The sequence below is a fragment of the Coturnix japonica genome, chromosome 14 (assembly GCF_001577835.2).
Source record: "Coturnix japonica isolate 7356 chromosome 14, Coturnix japonica 2.1, whole genome shotgun sequence".
NCBI classification, from domain to species: domain Eukaryota; kingdom Metazoa; phylum Chordata; class Aves; order Galliformes; family Phasianidae; genus Coturnix; species Coturnix japonica.
In genome coordinates, this window is record NC_029529.1 from 12,517,514 (window position 1) to 12,536,547 (window position 19,034).

The 19,034-nt window shown below is 43.9% G+C and overlaps 1 protein-coding gene across 2 annotated transcripts in view; it reads right to left on the bottom strand.

The window, feature by feature from the left end:
• IQCK (IQ motif containing K) overlaps positions 1-19,034 on the bottom strand; it is a 123,531-nt gene that overhangs the window by 12,017 nt on the left and 92,480 nt on the right. For both annotated transcript variants that reach the window (XR_004308985.1, XR_001558428.2), the window contains one exon: positions 16,341-16,575. The gene's annotated coding sequence lies outside the window, so the exon portion shown is untranslated. The remainder of the gene's footprint in view (positions 1-16,340; positions 16,576-19,034) is intronic.

The following is a 19,034-nucleotide window of genomic DNA, read 5'->3' on the forward strand; positions in this document are numbered from 1 at the left end:
GGGCAGAGCTGAGGGCAAGCTCTCCAGGAGACACCATGAAGGGCACAGACATCCTCACAGTGTGGCAAGATCTAAACTAACCTTATGCTACTGCAAAGGCTGCTTGCATCTACAAAGGCAGTGAGTGTTTCATGGGAAGGGTTATTGTCAAGTGACAAGGACGCTGCCCTGCTGCTCCTCCTCCTGAACTGAAGGGTGGCAGAAGTAGCACCAAAAATGCACCATGATGGACAAAAACTCCCCTGACTCCAGCTGGGTCATCCCACCTGAACACCAGCCATAAAAGTCAGGAGAAGTACTCACTGGAATTTGCATTGCGTACTTCCAGATCTGGGCAAATGATGACTGATCTTGTCATCATCTCATTAGCTTTACTTAAAGTGAAAGCTCACAATTATTTGCTTCTCAGCTTTTTCCAGCTTTGAAAAATCTACCTTGTGTATCAGTCAACATCATCACAGCCACAAAATCTCTCTGAAGTGGAGCAGTGCCCTTGCTCAGCACTGTGACTTAACCAGGTCCCTAAGACTTTAGGAAACTGTACAATCAATAAGTAAACAGAGGTTAAACAGATGTTTGGTTAAGTAAGATTGAAGCAATGAAAAGACAATCAGTAATAAATGAAAATGCTCACCAATGTTGAAGGCTTGCAGCAAAACTCCACCAAAGACCAACCTCCAGAGAAAGAACTTACCTCAGTGGCAGCCAGCCCTTAAATGGGCTCTAGGAGAGGTGCAGCTGGGCTCCAGCCCTTCAGGTAGCACAGCGGAATTGCCTTCACCTGTGCTCCCAGGGCTGACTCAGTGCTCACCTCAGGTGGTCAATCAGAGGTTCAGGCTGTGATTCAACAATTCCCATAGATGTATAGAACAAATATTACTAACCTATGTTGTCCTTGAGAAATCTGCTACAGGAGCTTGGATGGATCATTGGGTATCTTTGCTTTAGCACTGTTTGGGAGCTACTGTGAGAGAAGAATCACAGGAAAAAAAGATATGCAGAGCATCACTCCTTGCTTTCAAAAACACTATTTACCAACCCATTAGGCTGTCAAAACAGCTTCCAGATGTTACTGCAGCCCCTTCAGATCTTTATACATGTCTCAGTGCAGAGAAACTCAAGCTGAATACATAGCAGCAATTACAAGGCACATCTGCAGCAGTCTTTATTCCGTTTGAAAATTCTTCAGCTATTCTGTCTTTGTTTGCATTCTTGAAACAGGATTTGGCAAAATAAACACAATCAGAGATCAGATCAACACTCCATGGAAACGCACTGCCTTTCGTTTATTTGATGCTATGTATTGCCAGGATAGTGCTTGTAGCATTCGTACACTGCTGCCAAATCTTGAACTTCACATCTCAGTATTGATCTTTATGTCTTTTGTGCCTGATCAGGACTCCCCAAGCAGAAGATGCTCTGATCCCAAGCTGCACAAGTCACTCCTCCCCAGGCGGCTGCTTCTCCCTCTGCTCATCACTAGCACTTTTCTCAGGAAAGACTGACTCCTTTGCTATGTCAGTTTCAACCCACAGTGCACAGTGCCTTGGCTCTCAGGACAGGCAGCAACATATCTTCATGCTGCCTGGTCATTTTGACCATAATGACACGTGAATGACATTATCTGGTGATGATCACACTTTCTTCTAGCTAAATCTGAACACTCGGATGGACATTAAGTAATTTGATACACATTGATTGAAGATGAGTCTGTAGACAGCCATCTAGTTCCCCTGCGCTTCAGCTTCCCATTTGTAAAATGGATTTAATATTACTTCAAGGGTGACACGAGGACAAGCAAATTCAAATCTGCAAATGTCTTCATAACAGTTACTGATGGGGAGGAGGAACAGCTCTGACAGCTCTGTGATGGAGGCAGCCACATGCAGCCCTCCCTCTGACACTGCACACAGGATGCCTCCGAATGGGGCTGGGCTACACCATCAGCCCCCCCCAGCATATATCTAAGAATCCCCCCTATATCATTCTCAGTTTTTGTGGTGCTCTATGCACATCAATACCCGAGAGCTACAGTATATTTAACTCAAAAACATCACAGTGACCTTTAATGTACAGCACAAAGCACTCTGGAATCCAGCAAATCATCACAGTTCGCATTTCTGGGCTTTGGAGCTTTTTGTCTAGATGGGTTTTCAGATTACAGTTAGACTCTGTTTCTGCCTAGAGGTAGAAGAACAGATTCCTACCTACAGGCCACTTTCCTTGTGAAATAAAATCTAGCATCAAGCTAAAGCCACTCATCCAACCAAAGAGGTAAACACATCAACATATAGACGCATAAAAGATGTCTACAAGTATCTCTATTACAGGGTCATTGCTAAACTACCAACTGCAGAGGATTCTCTCTGCACGTGAAGACCCCACAGTGCCACTGCAATCTGCACAGAGCAGATCAGGACGTGCCTCGTGCAGGCAGCTGGGACATCCCCTATGGGAACTGCAGCCTGATGCTGCCCTGAGCTGCCCCAGCTGATGCAGCAGCTCAGTGCATATGCTTATGGCTGTAAATCTGCTGAATAAGACACCTCAAGGAAAAAATAAAAAATAAAAGAGAGAGAGAGAGAGAGAAATGCCCCAGTAATAACTCAATTACTTCCAAAGTTCTGCTGTAAATCTGGAAGGCTCTCCACACCGGGTTTCAGAGTGAGCAGATCCCTGGCTTTGTGCAGGTTCCTGAATGGCAGGGAGCAGCTGGGCAGCGACTGCTCTGTGTATTTACTGCACTGTTTGGAAAAGTATCTTACAAGCTGCAAAGAATGCTGCTCTGTAGCTATGCTTCCTTATGACCAGTGCTGCTTTGCAAAGATGTATGAGAGCTATAAACAACGACAATACCTGCACTTTCATCTTTTATTATTTTTCCTTCATAGAAAAGCAAACTCAAACTTATCAGCACAAAAGACAAGCCAATACAACCGGGGAGGAAAATACAGCAGGCTTTTGTCAACCGAGCCAATAAATTCATGTAAATCTATGCCTGCCTACATTGTTATGCTGATCTCTGCAGGTTGCTTTTGTTCCCTCCAGACACCACAAGGTTACTGATGTTCATCTACACTGGGTTGGCTCTGGAGGGGCTCACGGCCATTTCCTCCTGGGCTCCATCGTAGCCTCCTGTCCCAGCAGTGCCCCACTGGCACAGTGCTCTCCAGTTTGACTTTTCACCGTCACCTCCAAACCTTCCAGAAATTCCAGATTTCAGTTTTGTAGTATTGAGAGGATTCAGGATTAAGATACAAGCCCAGGCAACAAATGTTTGCATGACTGACATCAGAAAACCTGAACCTTTCTCTTCAGTTCACAGTTCCACCTAAAGCTGCTGCTCTGACACTGGTCTGCTTTTGTTAACTTTCATCCTAGCATTTCCTACAGTCACACAGGATAATTATCTGATCTATAATTTATGCTGTTATTCAGAGCGGTATGAAGAGTTTCCTTATTCCTGAAAGAACACAGTGTGTCCAGATAGTATCAATATTTTATTTATCTGTTTGGGGGTGTATTTGGTTATATGGCTGCTTGTTAAGTATGGGATTGTTACAATAGCTAAGAGTAAGCAACAAATAAAACAATGCAAAAATAAGGCTGGAAACAAACTGTCACCTGCCCTCCTGATGTGGAGTGCGTTCAGAAGAAAGTGGTCCCAGAGCACTTCCAAAGGGCCAGCCCCACCTCTGTCATCTCAGAGGCCAGGGACATGGCACCTGCAGCCAGGGAGAAAAAGACAAGACACAAATCTATGCTTTTCCAGCTCCTGTTGCTAACCTAAACGCCTTCCCAAACCAATCTGCTCCCAGCTCAGAAGATGGGTGTATCTGAAGGCAAAGGGAACCAAAACATACATCACGTGGGGCCACAATGCATTATCCCAAAGAGCCACGACTGTCACAGCTCCAGAAACTGCAACGACTTTGTCTTAACTGGCAGCTCTGAATTGAGCCACTTGTATTTTGCAGGGCTCTTAAAAGCAAATGAAATCCTTAAGGATGTCTTTTTTTAATCACCAATTTAAATTCCATCATCTTGATGGTAATAAAAATTGACACCCAAAATTCAAGCTAGAACGATGGTTTGACAGGCTTCCTGCATTAAAAGGAGCTTCGTGCAAACAGACATGTTCACATGAAGGGAAACAACTTCCTAATTTATTATAAAGGAATTCAGGTAATTGAACAACTATTGGAAAATTCGGTGTTGCCTCTATTTTATCTCAGTGCAGCGAGAACATTAGCAAAACCACTACTACACAGTGGTAGTATCTTCTGATGATTCCAGATGAAGTTGGCTAAATAGAACCAGAAAGTAGCACAAAGAACGGCTATGGGGGGGTCTTCTGATAGACGGGACACAAAGACCCAGTGCTGCTAAGGTGCAGTTCAGTTGTCCTGCAGACTGGATGAGTACGCATCCAAGAAACTCTCCTGCTTTCAAAGATACTATAAGCTTCACTGGCAGTGCTTTGTGCCTCCCTGTCTCACCAGCACAGCACAAAAAATAAACCAGTGTGAGTTACAGCAGGTACAGAACAGAAACCTCTGTGTTTCAGCCCTACACTCTCACTCAAAAATCATGCAGCTTTACACTTTTTACTTTCTGAAACCTAACGGTATTCATAGACAAACAGCAATGGGTGATTTCAAGAAGACTTCTGCCCTGCAGCTGCTCAAAGATTTTTATTTATTATTATTATTATTATTATTATTATTATTATTATTGTTATTGTTATTATTATTGTTGTTGTTATTGTTATTGTTGTTGTTGTTGTTGTTAGCTTTCTTTTAAAAGCTAATGGAAAATTAAGAGAAGAGAAGGCAAAGATCCAACACTTAATGACAAATGGCACTGGACATGTGGGAGCTGCCTGCTCACCTGTGGAACTGGCTGAGATTTTGAGCAATCAGCTGCTGCTTTGATTTTTTTTATTATTATTTAGATTTTAAAACTAAATAGGCAGAAAATAACACAAAAAAATCCACTGGGTATTTTTCGCTGGGTGTTTTCTCTGCCACAGCATTTTCACAAGCTTCTCAAAACCCACTTTGCTTCCCCGCTCTCAGTGCTATAATACATTGCCACAGCTCTCCTGCAGCAGTACATCATCCTTCACACCACTATACAGCCACCATAAAGGCAGCATCCCCTAGCGGGACTGCTGTCGTGATGCGGCATAAATAATCATAAGGACTGCTCAGAAGTGAAATTTCCTATCTCACTGCACCTCACAATCTCTTCATGAAGCAAAGATGGTTCTGAAAGAATGAAATAAGAGGATTTAGATGCATTTTTATGCATTATTTTTGCATTTTCCCTCTAATTTTTCTGATACTAACTTGTGATATTGCTGGAGCCCATGCAATATAAGGTGCTTAAAGAAAGAATGAGAAGAGGCAGCAGGTTTCTGGGATGTAGATGTGGGATTCTGGGATGTAGGCTTGTGTGGGCAGCCCGTCATTACTACAGCTAACATCACACAGTTCCCATCCCACTAGAATATTCAGGCACAATGTACTGTAGGCAGCAAAACAGCTGCCTGCCAGCAGGCCATTAGTTAGCACACACCAGACACAACATACATTATTTGTGGCAGGCTTCTACTTTAAGAATAATGATAAAAAAGCCTGTAATGAGAATAAGTCCCAAATGGTCCGTCACTGGGAGCTGCATGGCTTTTATGGCCTCAGTCAGCCGGACTGGCATGCTTGATTCAATGGACACCAACTGGACAAAACAGTGAGATCTCTGGCAAAATCAAGTGATTTATTTAAGGAAAGAGCAGAAAGCTTCAGGGCAAGGGATCTCTTTGAGCCCAAGGCTGAGACTTCACCACTCTGAGCTGCACTTTGATCTGTGAGCAGCTCCACATGGTCCCAGCTGATGAGCCGGGCACAGCCAGAGCCTGTCCACCAGCATGCTGCAGGGCAAAGACCATCATCAGCACATCATGCCATCCACTCGTCACTGTGGTCCAAATGACTAGAGAGCACCAAGACGTGTGCACTTGTGTGTTGTAGGAACAGTCTGAAACGTTCAGTGGTGAACATGGGATGAGAAAGCGAATTTACAGCATCTTAAAATGGTCCTGGGGATGTGACTGAAAATAAGGATGTGCTGGAAGGCAAAACATGGCTTCACACTCATAGGATTTTTCCTTTCCACCACACAAAACAAAGGTGTTTGGGCTTCAGCAATAAAAGCTACACAATTGATGGGTGTATGAATAATACACTGATGGGTGGGTTTGGCATTCCCACAGCCAGAGCCCAGAGATTTATTGCACCGGAGTGGAGCACATCAGATTTCTTTATCTCTGGAGTCACACAGCAGATTTACACACAATGACATTAATTGGAAGGAAAATAGCCAGGCCAGCAGGGGGGCCCACCTGGCAGCTCTTCAGGGCAGGCACCTCTGCTGCAGGATGCCCCAGTCTGTGTGCCAGCTGTTCCCAGGGGACCCACAGATCTACAGCTCCAACACGGAGCTAGGCAGCTTTTCGGACCGGATGATCTTGGAGGTCTTTTCCTATCTTGGTGATTCTGTGGTTCTACAACTGATTTTCCCAGGGCAGCTCTGTCCTACGACACCTGCAGGTCCCTTCTCCCAGTACCTGGAGCCCAGTTCCCTGCAGAGGGGAACAAGGAATGCTGTCCCCACCAACATGTGCTTTTCCTAAGGAGATAAACCTTATTACTGCTTCCCCAGATCTTATTGGCTTTTTGTTGTTTCCATTAACTTTTATGAGTTTAATAAACAAGCCTGATTTAAAAAAAAAAAAAAAAATACTCTCCAAGCGTTGGAAATTGAATTTTCTGTCTAGTCCAAATGCAAGAAACATTTTAAATCACACTGAGAGAAATCACTGAAATGGCACTTCTGAGCATTTTGTATTCCTTCTCTGTGTGTAAAGTATAGATGATTTAGAATACAGCCACTGAATTAATGGCATTTATTGTTTTTTTGGGGGGGTTCATCATCATCACCATTATTATTATTATTATTATTATTATTATTATTATTATTTATATGACCTCAGTGAAAAAAGCAAAAATAGCTGAGAAAAAAACCATCATTACTGACATGATGACTTCTTAAAGATTTTCTTGCCCAGCTGCTCCTTGGCCAAATCTTAAAGATGGTGACTTCATTCATTAGTGCACTGGGTCTGTCGCACAGTGGGAGAAGTCAGACTTAAAAATAGCAGTTGACAATTCCTTACCTAAAATGAGATGGAAGTGTTAATGGCTGCTGCCTCGGAGACATGTAAATGATGGCCAATAAAAGAAAGGTATCCTGCTCAGACAGAACCTGCTCCCTCCCAGCATTCCTTCAGAGCTCCCCAACCTCACCACTACCAGCACAGAGTGGCAGATCAAAGTCACCTTGGTTACAGCAGCTGAGCTGCGCTGTGTGCATGTCCCTGCAGCCCCAGTTCTGCACCAAGAGGCTCTCACTGCAATAGGTGAGAGCCCTCCTGGAAACTTGAAAGGTCTTTGCAAGGAATGCAAGTATTACATGATTACAAATAAGATGGAAGTTGAGAAAAAAGATCTAGCTAATTTAAGGGCTGCAGGACCTGCAAGGCAGCTCTAGAGGATGTGCTGCATACATCAGGCTGGACGGCTGCTTGCACAGGGCTCGCAGCAGCTCAAGCAGTGATCACCATGAAGAGACAACAGTGCTGACTTTTGACAGTTCCAACACTGAAAGAGGAAATTACTGAAATCCACACAGCTTTCTGAAAATACAGTATGCATTTCAGTGCCTTTCCAGTAATCCCCAAATCATCGTTGAAGAATACACGTGTTCTTTTTCTCCCAGCCTCTGTGGAACCCTGTTTTATTCAGCCTAGTCCAAAACAAACCCGATGCTGCTGCATGCCCAAGAAAAACCACACAGAGCATCTGATAGAAATAGAGCTGTCCTTCCTGACGACTCCTAATCCACTGCGCTGGGGTGAGCTGTAAGGAGATGCGGGCAGGGAGATGAGGGCCTTCCCCTCTCCTCAGCTCATGTTCCCATTATCACTGCAAAATCATTTTCCGGCAAAACCATATTTATTTGGCCCGGGGCCTATGGCAAGCATTGCCTGTCTGATGCTTAAATAATGACACCCAATTTGCAGGATACTGGTAATCCTAGATCAAAGGCCCACAAGCTGTTTAAAATGCTACAGACAGAAACTGACTTTCTTTTACTACACTCTTTTTTTATGATTATTATTTCTCTCTGCTGGTTGAAACGTTTCAGCTGGGCAGGAGGACATCCCCCTCCAGCTCACATCTCTCCAAGTAAAACAGGACAGAGGGCAGCAATGAATGGCCGCCAGGACAAAACTCTCCCTAAAAACCTCTTTGGCAGCCGAGCCGTCCCTGCAGCACCCTTCTCTCCAGCCCTTGATGTTTTACAGGCTGGGTACTTGCAGATGAAGGAAGAAGCACAGTAATTTGATTTTGCCTCATAAGCAAGAGTTAGTTACAAAAATACTTGGTGTTTTTGTACAGTCTGGAATGCTGTAGCTGCACTACCCAAAATATCTCATTTTTCAAATTCAGTTTCTCAGGTTAACCCCATTCCTTGCCCTCGCTGCAGCTGGCTGTGAGCAGTAGGCTGCTTCTTCATCACTTTGAAACTTGGACACTTTGGGTTGTGTTGTTGTGTTTTATTTTTCTCTGATTACAGCTGATCAGCTTAAGTTTTGAATTTCAAATTGTTCTGCTGAAAACATACACAGACATGGCCAATGATCAGCTTTAGGGACAGGAACAGGAAATGATCGTGCTGATTTTAGAGACAGTTCAGTGCCTGAGTGTGTACAGGACCCCCACGTGGTGCTGTCTCTGCCTGATGGCCCACAGCTTGCTTCCATTGCAACCCAACAAGACGTGGAGCAGCATCAGGCACTGCAAGGCTGCTTCCTTCTTGCTGTCCATTCCCCAGCCACATCAGACCCTTTTCTGAGGAACAAAAAAACCCCACGGTTGGGGCTGTAGGGGCCCTGCCAGAAGTAATACAGCCACGCTGGAGACAGCCAACTTAATGCAATCTTAATGTGATAAACTGCTAACTTGATTGGATTCAATGAGATGTAAATGATTAGATTCAATAAGTACACAGAGATCATTTCACCTTACACTCTGCTTGGGAGGATTCTGCCTCCAGTCGCTTCATCATTCCTGTTAATCGTGTACAATGCATCACAGAGATGAAACGCTTGGAACTTAAGGTTGTCCTCTAACTTTTCTCCCACACTAACCTATCTTCCATTGTAAAAGAACACTTTTTTCAGAACACCTGTACTCCCTTATGGACACAGGTCCATTCAATATGCTCAGTCCTGCTCTAAAGAAAACTCCACTGATCCAGATTTCCAAAAAATTCCCATATTCTTACCCAAGAGAATGACTTCCCATGGGAATTCATTTTTAGTAACTAAGAACTGGAAACAAGAAGCCTTTTATAGCTTCTCATTCACTGAAAGATGCTTTAAAGTCTCTTCTGCTGAACACAGGAATCCGTGCTGTGATTCCAAAAAAAAAGGGGAGAAAACATGGAGGATATGCAATACCAATACAATACAGTGAAATCAAGAGACAAGAGAAATAAACATGATGAGCAACTGTTGTCCAAGGGGAGAGGAGGTGCATCACATGCAGGGAATCTTCTGGAGCATCTTTAGCATCTCTGTGATACTGGATTTGGGAAATGAAGGCAGAAGAGCAAGGAAGAGACTGGGTAATCTGTTCTGAGAGGACTCCATCCCACTGCCACATGCTACTGCGGAAGGACAGGTCACAGCATCTGAACATTGTTTCCCCCCGGGTTGTTAATAGCCAGTCTCAGAAACCCAAACGGAAGGAATAAAGCTCATTCTTTTGCATTAATAAAAACAGAGACTTTTATTTCCGACTGTCTTACGTGTAGTTAGATATATTATCACCAGGTGTCAATGCATAGCCCTGAGGATAAGATTTGAGCTCAGCTTTAATTAGTTTACTGTAATAAGGTAAGTGATGCTTCGCCTTTCCAGGGAAGTCATTATTTGCACTCTTTCTGCTTTCCAGTACTTGCACTGCCTTCTTCATTTGCAACAAGAGCAAAGCAACTGCCTGGTATATTCAGAAATCAAGTGGAAACAGTACAGTAAATACACGAATGAGGATGAAATGTTACTGAGAACAACACTATGGACCAGAGAGGTGAGCAAGGAGTCAGATCCTGCGACAAGACAAACCACTGTTAGGAGACATCACCTTGGTGCGGTCCTGTGTTGGCAGCAGTAGGAACCAGCCACATTGTGAGTCCTCAGCCTTCAAAAAGTACCTGGGTACAAAACTCATGCTGAACAACTGATAAATATAATGTGTTTTTTTTAAAAAAAGGGGCCTTTCTCTGACATTGTGGTGTCAGTTCCACTCCACATTTCTGTGCTGGTCCCTGCAGATGGGGCATGGATTAGCTCCCATGTGATCAGGGAGCTGTTTCTCTCTATGGAAGATGTATTCAGGGGGCTGCTGCACATCTGAGCCTGAAATCCCAGCTGTCAGTCTCCTCTGTAAGCACCTAAATATCTGTTAGAATCTTGCTCTGAGTAACACGAAGTGAGACCCTTCTGGCTACGTATCCTCTAAGCAATCTGTTCTTGGACATTTGCATCTTTTTTCTTGGAAAACATATTGCTTCTGCAAAAATTTATCTCAGGTTTTAAAACCACCTCAGCTATTAAAAAAAAAAAAAGTATAATATTAAGCAAGAGAGTCATGAAATAAGAATGATCAAATACTTCCAAGCCTTATCATCAATAAAACTGTAAAGTTAGCCACATCAGTTCACTTCAGGGCATCTGCTCACATTTAATTGAATGATTGTTTTAATTTTTCATTGTTTAAAACCACTCAACCACTTAGCAAAAGCCAGTGCTGCTCCTGCAGCGAGCACAACAACTTCTTGTTGAGCGGAAGGTAGCTGTCTTTTTGCAGGAATCGTAGTCTCTTTGTGAGCTGCAGCCACGCCACAGTCAGACAAAACCCTTGGGCTGGCTTCCACTGAGCCAGCTCAAGCCCTGGCTTCAGTCGGTGGCTTCAGTCGGTGGCAACCAAAGGGCAGCCCAGGTCCTCACCAGGTCTGACAGGGCCCTGGGCATCCAGCTAGGATGCCTGGGAAAAATAATTCAACTTCGCCAAAGCAAATTACCCAAATGACCCCAAACCTCCCAAACAGTTCGTTTGATATCATCTGAATTCAGGGACATCTCACATCTGTTGAAACTTCAGTTGCTGCTTTTAGGCCTTTCTAAAATAAAGGAACTTTGTACTCATTGAAGGTAACTTCCCATTATGAGGCTGCTTGTCTTGTTTGATAGATTCTAATTGTGAGATGCTAATCAATAAATGTTGGGCAGTTCAGTCCCCTGGACCATGAGCTTCTCCTGGGTGTTCAGCTCATCTGCATAGGCTAATTTACCTTTCCTTTAAATGAAACTAATAATCTTATGGAATCGAATGACTTCAGTGTCAGATATGGTGATACAATTGCAATTTGGAAGCCTTGTAATTGCAGATGTCTTAGGACTAAAAACCATCATCACTCTGAGACTGCCTGGTGGGAATTACTACAGGTTTCCCTGCGTGCAGCAGATGATGGAGGCTCCAGGGAATCAACTTTGGGTCCCTGATTGTCCTTCCCATTTATACCCTGTATTACTTTTAACAGCCCTCTAGTTTGCCGCTGTCAAGGAAACTACAAAGGATTTAGAGAGAACCGTGCTCTCAAGTGCCATGTTCCTGTGCACGAAGCTCATTCTACACACTGCAAAGACATGAGCAGAATTGCTAGAGCCACGCACTCATGCAGATGCTCACCAAAGCCTTCCTTACATCTGGAAAACATGCTGGGGTCAACCTGCTTGCAAAAACTAGGAGCTTGCCCTTCCTCACCCCTGTGTGACACAGACACGGTGGGATGTGTATCTGAAATGCCAGCAGGGGCTGAGGAACAGCCACCCTACACCACAGGGATGGCTACACACAGGCAAGATACTAATTCCTAAAGTTATGAAATCCCTAGAGCCCTTTGCAAGGCTAATTGTTGACATTAAGTCTTTAAGTGCAATTACCAGTGCTAATGGTCGCAGGGACAGATTCCAAAAGAATGCTGTTTAAAACCTTCTGAACTGGAAGGTTTGGGATAACGCTGCAGCCAGGCAGATAATCTCTAGTGAAGAAGTCAAAATTGAGATTACTAGTGGGCTGTGCTCACTCAGCATTTCACATTAAATGAACGTTATACCAGGACACAGAACCTTGAGAAGGAACAATCTGGATTATTTTGCAAATGCTGTTGGTAGTTGAAATCCAGACACTGGTCATTAGATCCAGTTTTACTGCAGCCATAAAAGAAGTGAGTCAACAGCTTAGTCACATCAGGCTGGATGTGCTACAAGCACAGTCTGAATGAAAGAACAACAAACACTGAGAAATACAAGGTAATTTGAAAAATCCCTGGCAGCTTCTCCTCTAAAGAAGCAAGAGATTACATAGTCTTCAAGTTAGACTGCATGGCGTATAGAAGGGGTATGAATGTAGAGGAATGAAACTGGGCATAGCAGCATAGCAATGCAGGCTAGCCCTAGAAACCAACCTCTGCTTTTCAGAAGTATCTTTTGTTTTGCAAAAATAATACAAAGACAGATACGGAGGTTGATTCCTGTCTCACATCAGTGTAAAATTTACCATCTGTTAAGTCCATTTGTACAGATATTTAATCAGTACTGGCAGACCCTGCTGGGTACAGGCTGCAGGACAGAGAAACAGGTCAGGCTGGTGGCATGTCCTTCAAACAGAGTGACTGCTTCGGTGGGATGCACAAGAGACAGACAGATATAACGTGGCATTATTTATTTCTTTTGAATGGGACCAGTAACTAAGCCATGTGCCCTCAGAGGAGAAAAGAAAGACACGGTGATCAGCACAGGGAGATAGCAAGGAAGGAAAGCTGTGCAGGTAAGCCATCAGGTCTGAATAACTGCTCGCCTAGAAAGAAGTCTCTTCTGGACAGCATGGCAGATTTATGCCATTCCAGGCTTGATTCCAGAAGGCTGAAAAGTTGGAGTGTGCTTTTTAGAATGCCATTTTATTTCAGTGTGAGCACACAATTAAGACTCATCACTGAAGGAGTTTAATGACAGTACTCCCAAGGGAAACGTACAGACGCAGTGCCATCCTATCTGATGGTAATAACTGGCATTTTCAATTCCAGTAGGAAACATGACTGGGATGTGTTCAGGGAAGGAGGAGCATCTCTCACAGTAGGTGGGGAGGGACCCTGGGGCCATCACAGCTCTGGGTGTTGCTGATGCTACCGCAGGCAGCTAATAAGGTCTATGCATCTGTTTTTCTGTTGCACGTTTGCCATGTGCAAATAATGACATTAACTTCTCCTTTGGGACCAACAAACGAAATGGATGATTGTTTGTACGTGAGAGGGATTAATATGAGGAAAAGTGAATATGCCACCAGAGGGCAGTGAATGAAACAGGTTACTTTCTTGTTTGTAAGAGACAAGTTACAAGGATCAAATAACTAGACCAGCCAAGCTTTACATGCTGCCACTGAAGCAACATCTCACACAGTGTTCAGTGCTGGTTTCCATCAGTCTGGTGCTGAACAGCTTGCTGTGATTCTGTGTGGTTGCACTGATAGAAAATTGCCTGAAAGAAGCGCTGGGTGAGTGCCCAGTGCTGGGAACAGGGGCACAAACACACGTGAGGAGGTGAAACAACAGCTTAGGGGAAAAACTTCATCCAAATGCACACAAAGCCAGAAGCTCCCAGCAGAGGGAACACCACTGCATGTCCCCCAGCCATGCAGCTGGGCCCTGTGAAGCAGGGGAGCTGCTGGATCCTCAGCCTAACCCAGAGGACGACAGTCTCCTCCCACAGGGCCAGGAGCTCTCCTTGCCCACTTGACCACACTGTCCCCATCCCAAACCTGCCCTGGCTCCCTGCTTCCCCTGGGAACGGAGTGTGGATGATGGGCTGCTGGGTCACCACCATCAGTACCAAGTGCTGCTCTGCGAATGGTCTGTTTGTGGCAGTGGGATCAGCTGCAGTCACTGTTCCTTCGCTTCTCGTGGCTGCCCCTGCTGTTGGAGCAGCTCTCTGAATCACTGTGGGATGTAGCATTGTTCCTATGGGCTCAGAGAAGGTGGGTGCTGTTCTGCAGTTCTGCTGTGTTGCTCTGCTTAGTCCTCAGAGCGCAATTACCCAAAACACAATCATAAGACACAATTTACAATCCCTGCAGCTTTTTGGCATCCCGGTGTATTGGCTTACAGATAGGATTTCTGGTAGGCTACAGCAGATAGACAGAGCACTCTAATTACAGATTTACTCGAAGAGGAATAGTTTAAAAGCTAATAGGACACTATTAGAATAATGATCCCAGCTTCCATCTGAACATCTGCAATTACTAATTAAAAACAAGTTAAAGTCAACCTGTTTTAAGAGAATCAATATTTACAGAACAACACACCACTCTGATGTGGTGCAGAACCTCCAAGAGCCTTCCCACATGCCACCCCAAATCCTCCCCAAAGCATTTTGTTCAGAAAGTGACGCCGGGGGAAAAAAAAAAGAAAGAAAAAAAAAGCCTTTGTGAAGTAGTCAGAAATTTGGCTCACGTGCAGCTTGTTTGTCACCTTCATCATCAGCTGCCCAGCACTTCCAAATGAGTGCCACATGAAATGATGTGTCACCCACTGCCTCAGATTGGGGTGTCATTTTTTTCTGAAAGCAGGTTAGAAATTACATTTCAAGTGACAAATCATCTTCTTGCAGCCTCTGTCTTCTCTGTCTGCAACCCCAACTGCTATTGAACAGACTCATTTTGTGGAAGTGAATAGAATCTGCATCAATCTAACTGCATAGGAATGTACGAGTAAGTCCTAGAAGGGAAGGCATACAGTTGCTGAGAGAAAACAATTAGGCAAAATATTACAACAGCAAATAGCTTTGAAATCCATTAGCAACCTCAAACAGAAAAGCAAATGCTTATTTCATCCATGACAGTATAACCACTACAAAATAGGATAAACTCCCCTAAACAGGTCACACTCAGTTGGCTCTCCAAAGCCTATTTGAGATTTACCATCAGTATCACTCAAGAGAAGCACAGAAACACACAAGTTCATTCAAAGACTAAAGTATGAGTATCCATTGCACGGCTGTGGGGAGCACAGTGCTGGTGCAATACTCCATCAGTGCTCGTGTGCACCCACAGGGCTTTAACACAACTATCATCTGACCCAGGAGCACCAGCAAGTTCAGAGGGAGAGGAAATGGATGAAGTTCCTCTGACTGCTTTCCTTTCCCCTTTTACATAAACCCAAATCTACAGAAAAAAAACTGAAGCCAAGACTGACCCTGCAATTTAATTCTGCCATTGATCCGACACAGCCCTGACATATCAGCCTTCAGAGCAAGCACATGACTCTTAGCTGTTTCACTGGAAATTTTGATCACTGACAGGTAAAAATCAGTGGTCCCTTTGGAAGACACTGTTCCATTTGTCATGCACGTGGAAGGAAAGCTCTGTAGTCTCTTTAAGAGCTCTGTGTTCCCAGGCCAACAGCACAGGAAGAGAGAAGAGTATGGCGGAAGAATCTCTGCTTTTATAGCAGCGCCCAAGTTGGACTTCAGGGGCCAATAGCAAGCACTGTGTGACCTCGCATTTGTGATTTCCATAGGCTGTATTATTAGAGACTTCAGTTTGGTGTATGTTTTTGCAGCGTGGGAGCAATAAAGAGCAAAGGCAAGAAATAAAGAGCCTCCGGGTGCTGACATAAAATTAAATCCTGACTTCTCTTTCAAGTTCAAGGTAGGAAAATCACAGCCATATGTCTTTGTCAAAAGTATGCCCAAGCACTAATATCATCAAGGACAGCCATTTTTTTGGCATGTAATCTTACCACACTCTGTATATCATCCAAAGCCACTGTGGACTTAGATGTAAAACAAACTACTACACCATCTTCTAAACGTGGTGGCAAGCAGGATTTGGCCCCATGTAAGTAACTTTGGATTACTGCTGCCTGGTCCTCAGGGAGATCAAACCTCCCTTCAGGGCAATATCGGATTAGAAGAGAAACAGTTGTTGGCCACTAGGAAACTGCAAATCATTTTTTTGTTCAAACCAACAGGGATTGTTGCAAGGCCTGCTGAGCCAATTTAAACAGGGAGAAAAACCTGAGAACCCTGCAATAATACTCTCTGTGGTTTTCTAAAAGCCAGGTCCTGCTCATCCTACTCAGCGAAGCAATCTTACCGAAGCTAATGAATCTGGTCCCACGCAGCACAGGCTGACTACAGCTCAGCCACCGTGCCCAGAGAATTGCACACTTGTCCCCATCGAGCTGAAATACATCCGTTCCTTTGCAGTTACACCACTCTCCATGGTAATACTGGCAAGTTCAATTTTCTGTTTGTTTCCTTTCTTCTTTTTTTTCTTCAGCAATGTGTTCCCATGTCTCTTCCTCACATTGCAGACAGAGGTAGGTGAGCTGCAAAATAAACACAAGGATATCAGAGCTCCCATAAAATGACATTAATTTAATCAAAGCCATTCTTAGTCTCAAGGCTCAAACACACTGCTGGTCTTGTTGCTCTTCCCTTGGCAACTGCTCACCGTGCCCTGAGTGTGGGCTTGGACACACATCAGATATCACAAACCAGAGGTACCGAGAGGCTGCACTGCTGGATTTCTGTCTGCAGAGCAGTTCCTTGTTGTGCTCCCACCGCCTTTCTGGATTACAGTAAATCTCTGGTTAACTCAGTCTGATTCTTCTTCGGCCTCATGCACTCCTGAGCAAAGCAACAAACACCGAGACACACTTGGTGGTCCCTCATGGCAGTAAGGCTGGGTGTGAGCTCGTTAACATTCTTCGTGGCACTGCTTCTTAAGTACCGACTCTTTGGGTGCAGAACAAAAAAACATTTAAAAAGCAGGAAAACGTGTGGCCACTGACAGATGGATTACTCTTATTGAAAATCCATGGTTTTCATGGCACGTAATGCATTCACCTGCAGAAAGGTATTTCTGCTGTGTTTGTGAAGTATGGTGAAGTACGTGTTATCTAAAAATACCCGCAGTACGTAGAGAATGGGGAAAAAATAAAAATAAAATAAAGTGGTTTTCTTCTGATACCTTTCATAATGGTTACATCGAATTCAAAGTGTATCAGACAAGAAAGGAGGAACTCAAGAAAGCCAGATCCTTTATTGCAGTTAATTAGTAGGGGGGATAGAATGTGAAAGCCTTATGTAAAATGAGAAAGTAATCTTATTCTGCTCAGGCTGCCTGCTTGGAAACAGAAGTTAACGAGAGGCCTTGCAATCTATTTAATTGGCCAAAATATCAGAGTGTGCACCAGCCTTCTGTTCCAGAGCTGCACTCTGCGCCCCCCGCCCTCCCCATACACAAGGTAGGCAATGCAACATGCCATTCCCTTGGCTCTTGGACAGGGTGGTTGATGGAAAGTTGCCTTTGCAGCCCCAGCTCTGCAGCTGCATGTTTTGCCCGGTGCCCACCCGTGACAAGCACACAAGCAGCAGAGCCCTGGCACCCGACAAGCCGTGCTCTGTGGGTGCCTTGCATCCACCCAGTGATGACAGATCCACACAGAAAGCAGCCTCAGCTCTCATGAAGAGGAGCATTGATTTTGCTGGTACTCATCACCCCTCCTCCCCTGCCCCATCCCCCCAAGTAATGCAAATGCATCAACAAGCAAATATGGGGAAGGATTATGTTTGTTAAAGTGAAGAAGAGCTCCAAACCTAAAGAAAAATTGTGTACCATTATCTTGAGATGTATAGGGAGAATTTGAACAAACCAGCTGTGTCATCTGCATGCAAAAAACCTAAAAGACAGAACAAAGAGCACAACCTTGTGATGTGATCCTCAGACAAGGTCTAACGGGGGTTAACACGATGAATGTGAATGTTCAGTTGTGTTGCCAGTGACTGACGTTCAATTTGAAATCTCTCTTGCATTCACTGAAGGTTTGCACACATTCCAAAGCTCTTCTTCTTCTTTAACTGAAATGAAGTGTTTAGAAAACTTACCTACTAACCCAGATATGCAAACCCTGCATCAATTTTACAATAATTAGTGCAAATAACGGGTGCCATTATTTTAAAATAGGAGATAACCTGATCTATTCTCACTCCCTTTCCTGGTACCCACATGCTGAACTTCTCAGTTCAACTTCCATTTGCCTGCACATTTGCCACACGGCATTCGCAGAACAAGTGCAAAGATACATATTCCAGTATTTTATCATTCAACTTCCAAAAATCCCAACAGAGGAAATGCAAAGAATCTCTATGACATGGATCTCATGTGGTTCCTTTTCCCCCAGAGGAGAGGATGAATGAGCTTCCATCTTTAGAAGTACTCGTCAAGTAGTTATGTCACAATCCCAACTTATTTATTCCTGAATCTGGCAAAGCACTTAAGCATATAATTATGCTAAACATATGAATTAGCCCCTTAGCTCTACAGTTAAGTATCATACAAAGTACATCACACAAGCTTTGAGGGATTCCAGACCCTTGCAGCAATCCTGCCTACCACATTTGATTCTCTTTGCTTCCTTGCCTTGAACAAAGAGTCTAATTTCCATTCTGACCAGTGGATTAATTTTATTTGATATGCTGACTGTTGCAAAAAAAAAAAAAAAAAAAAAACCACAGCACAGATTTGTTGTAACTGCTGTGGACGGGCCATATGAGTTTAACTCAGAGCACATTTCCACCACGTGTTTTCACTGTGACCTGAAAAGGAGACAATGGAAAATCAGGTGTATCATCTACCAATTAAATCTCAACAAAACACGGTTATGCTCCTTTCTTTTGTAACGTTTCTTTAAAACAACAGATGCCAGGTTAAATCTCTTGTTCAGGCATTTATCACATCTGTTTTCTGTTCCCTTGGAAAGCAAACTCATAATAGCACTCAAAT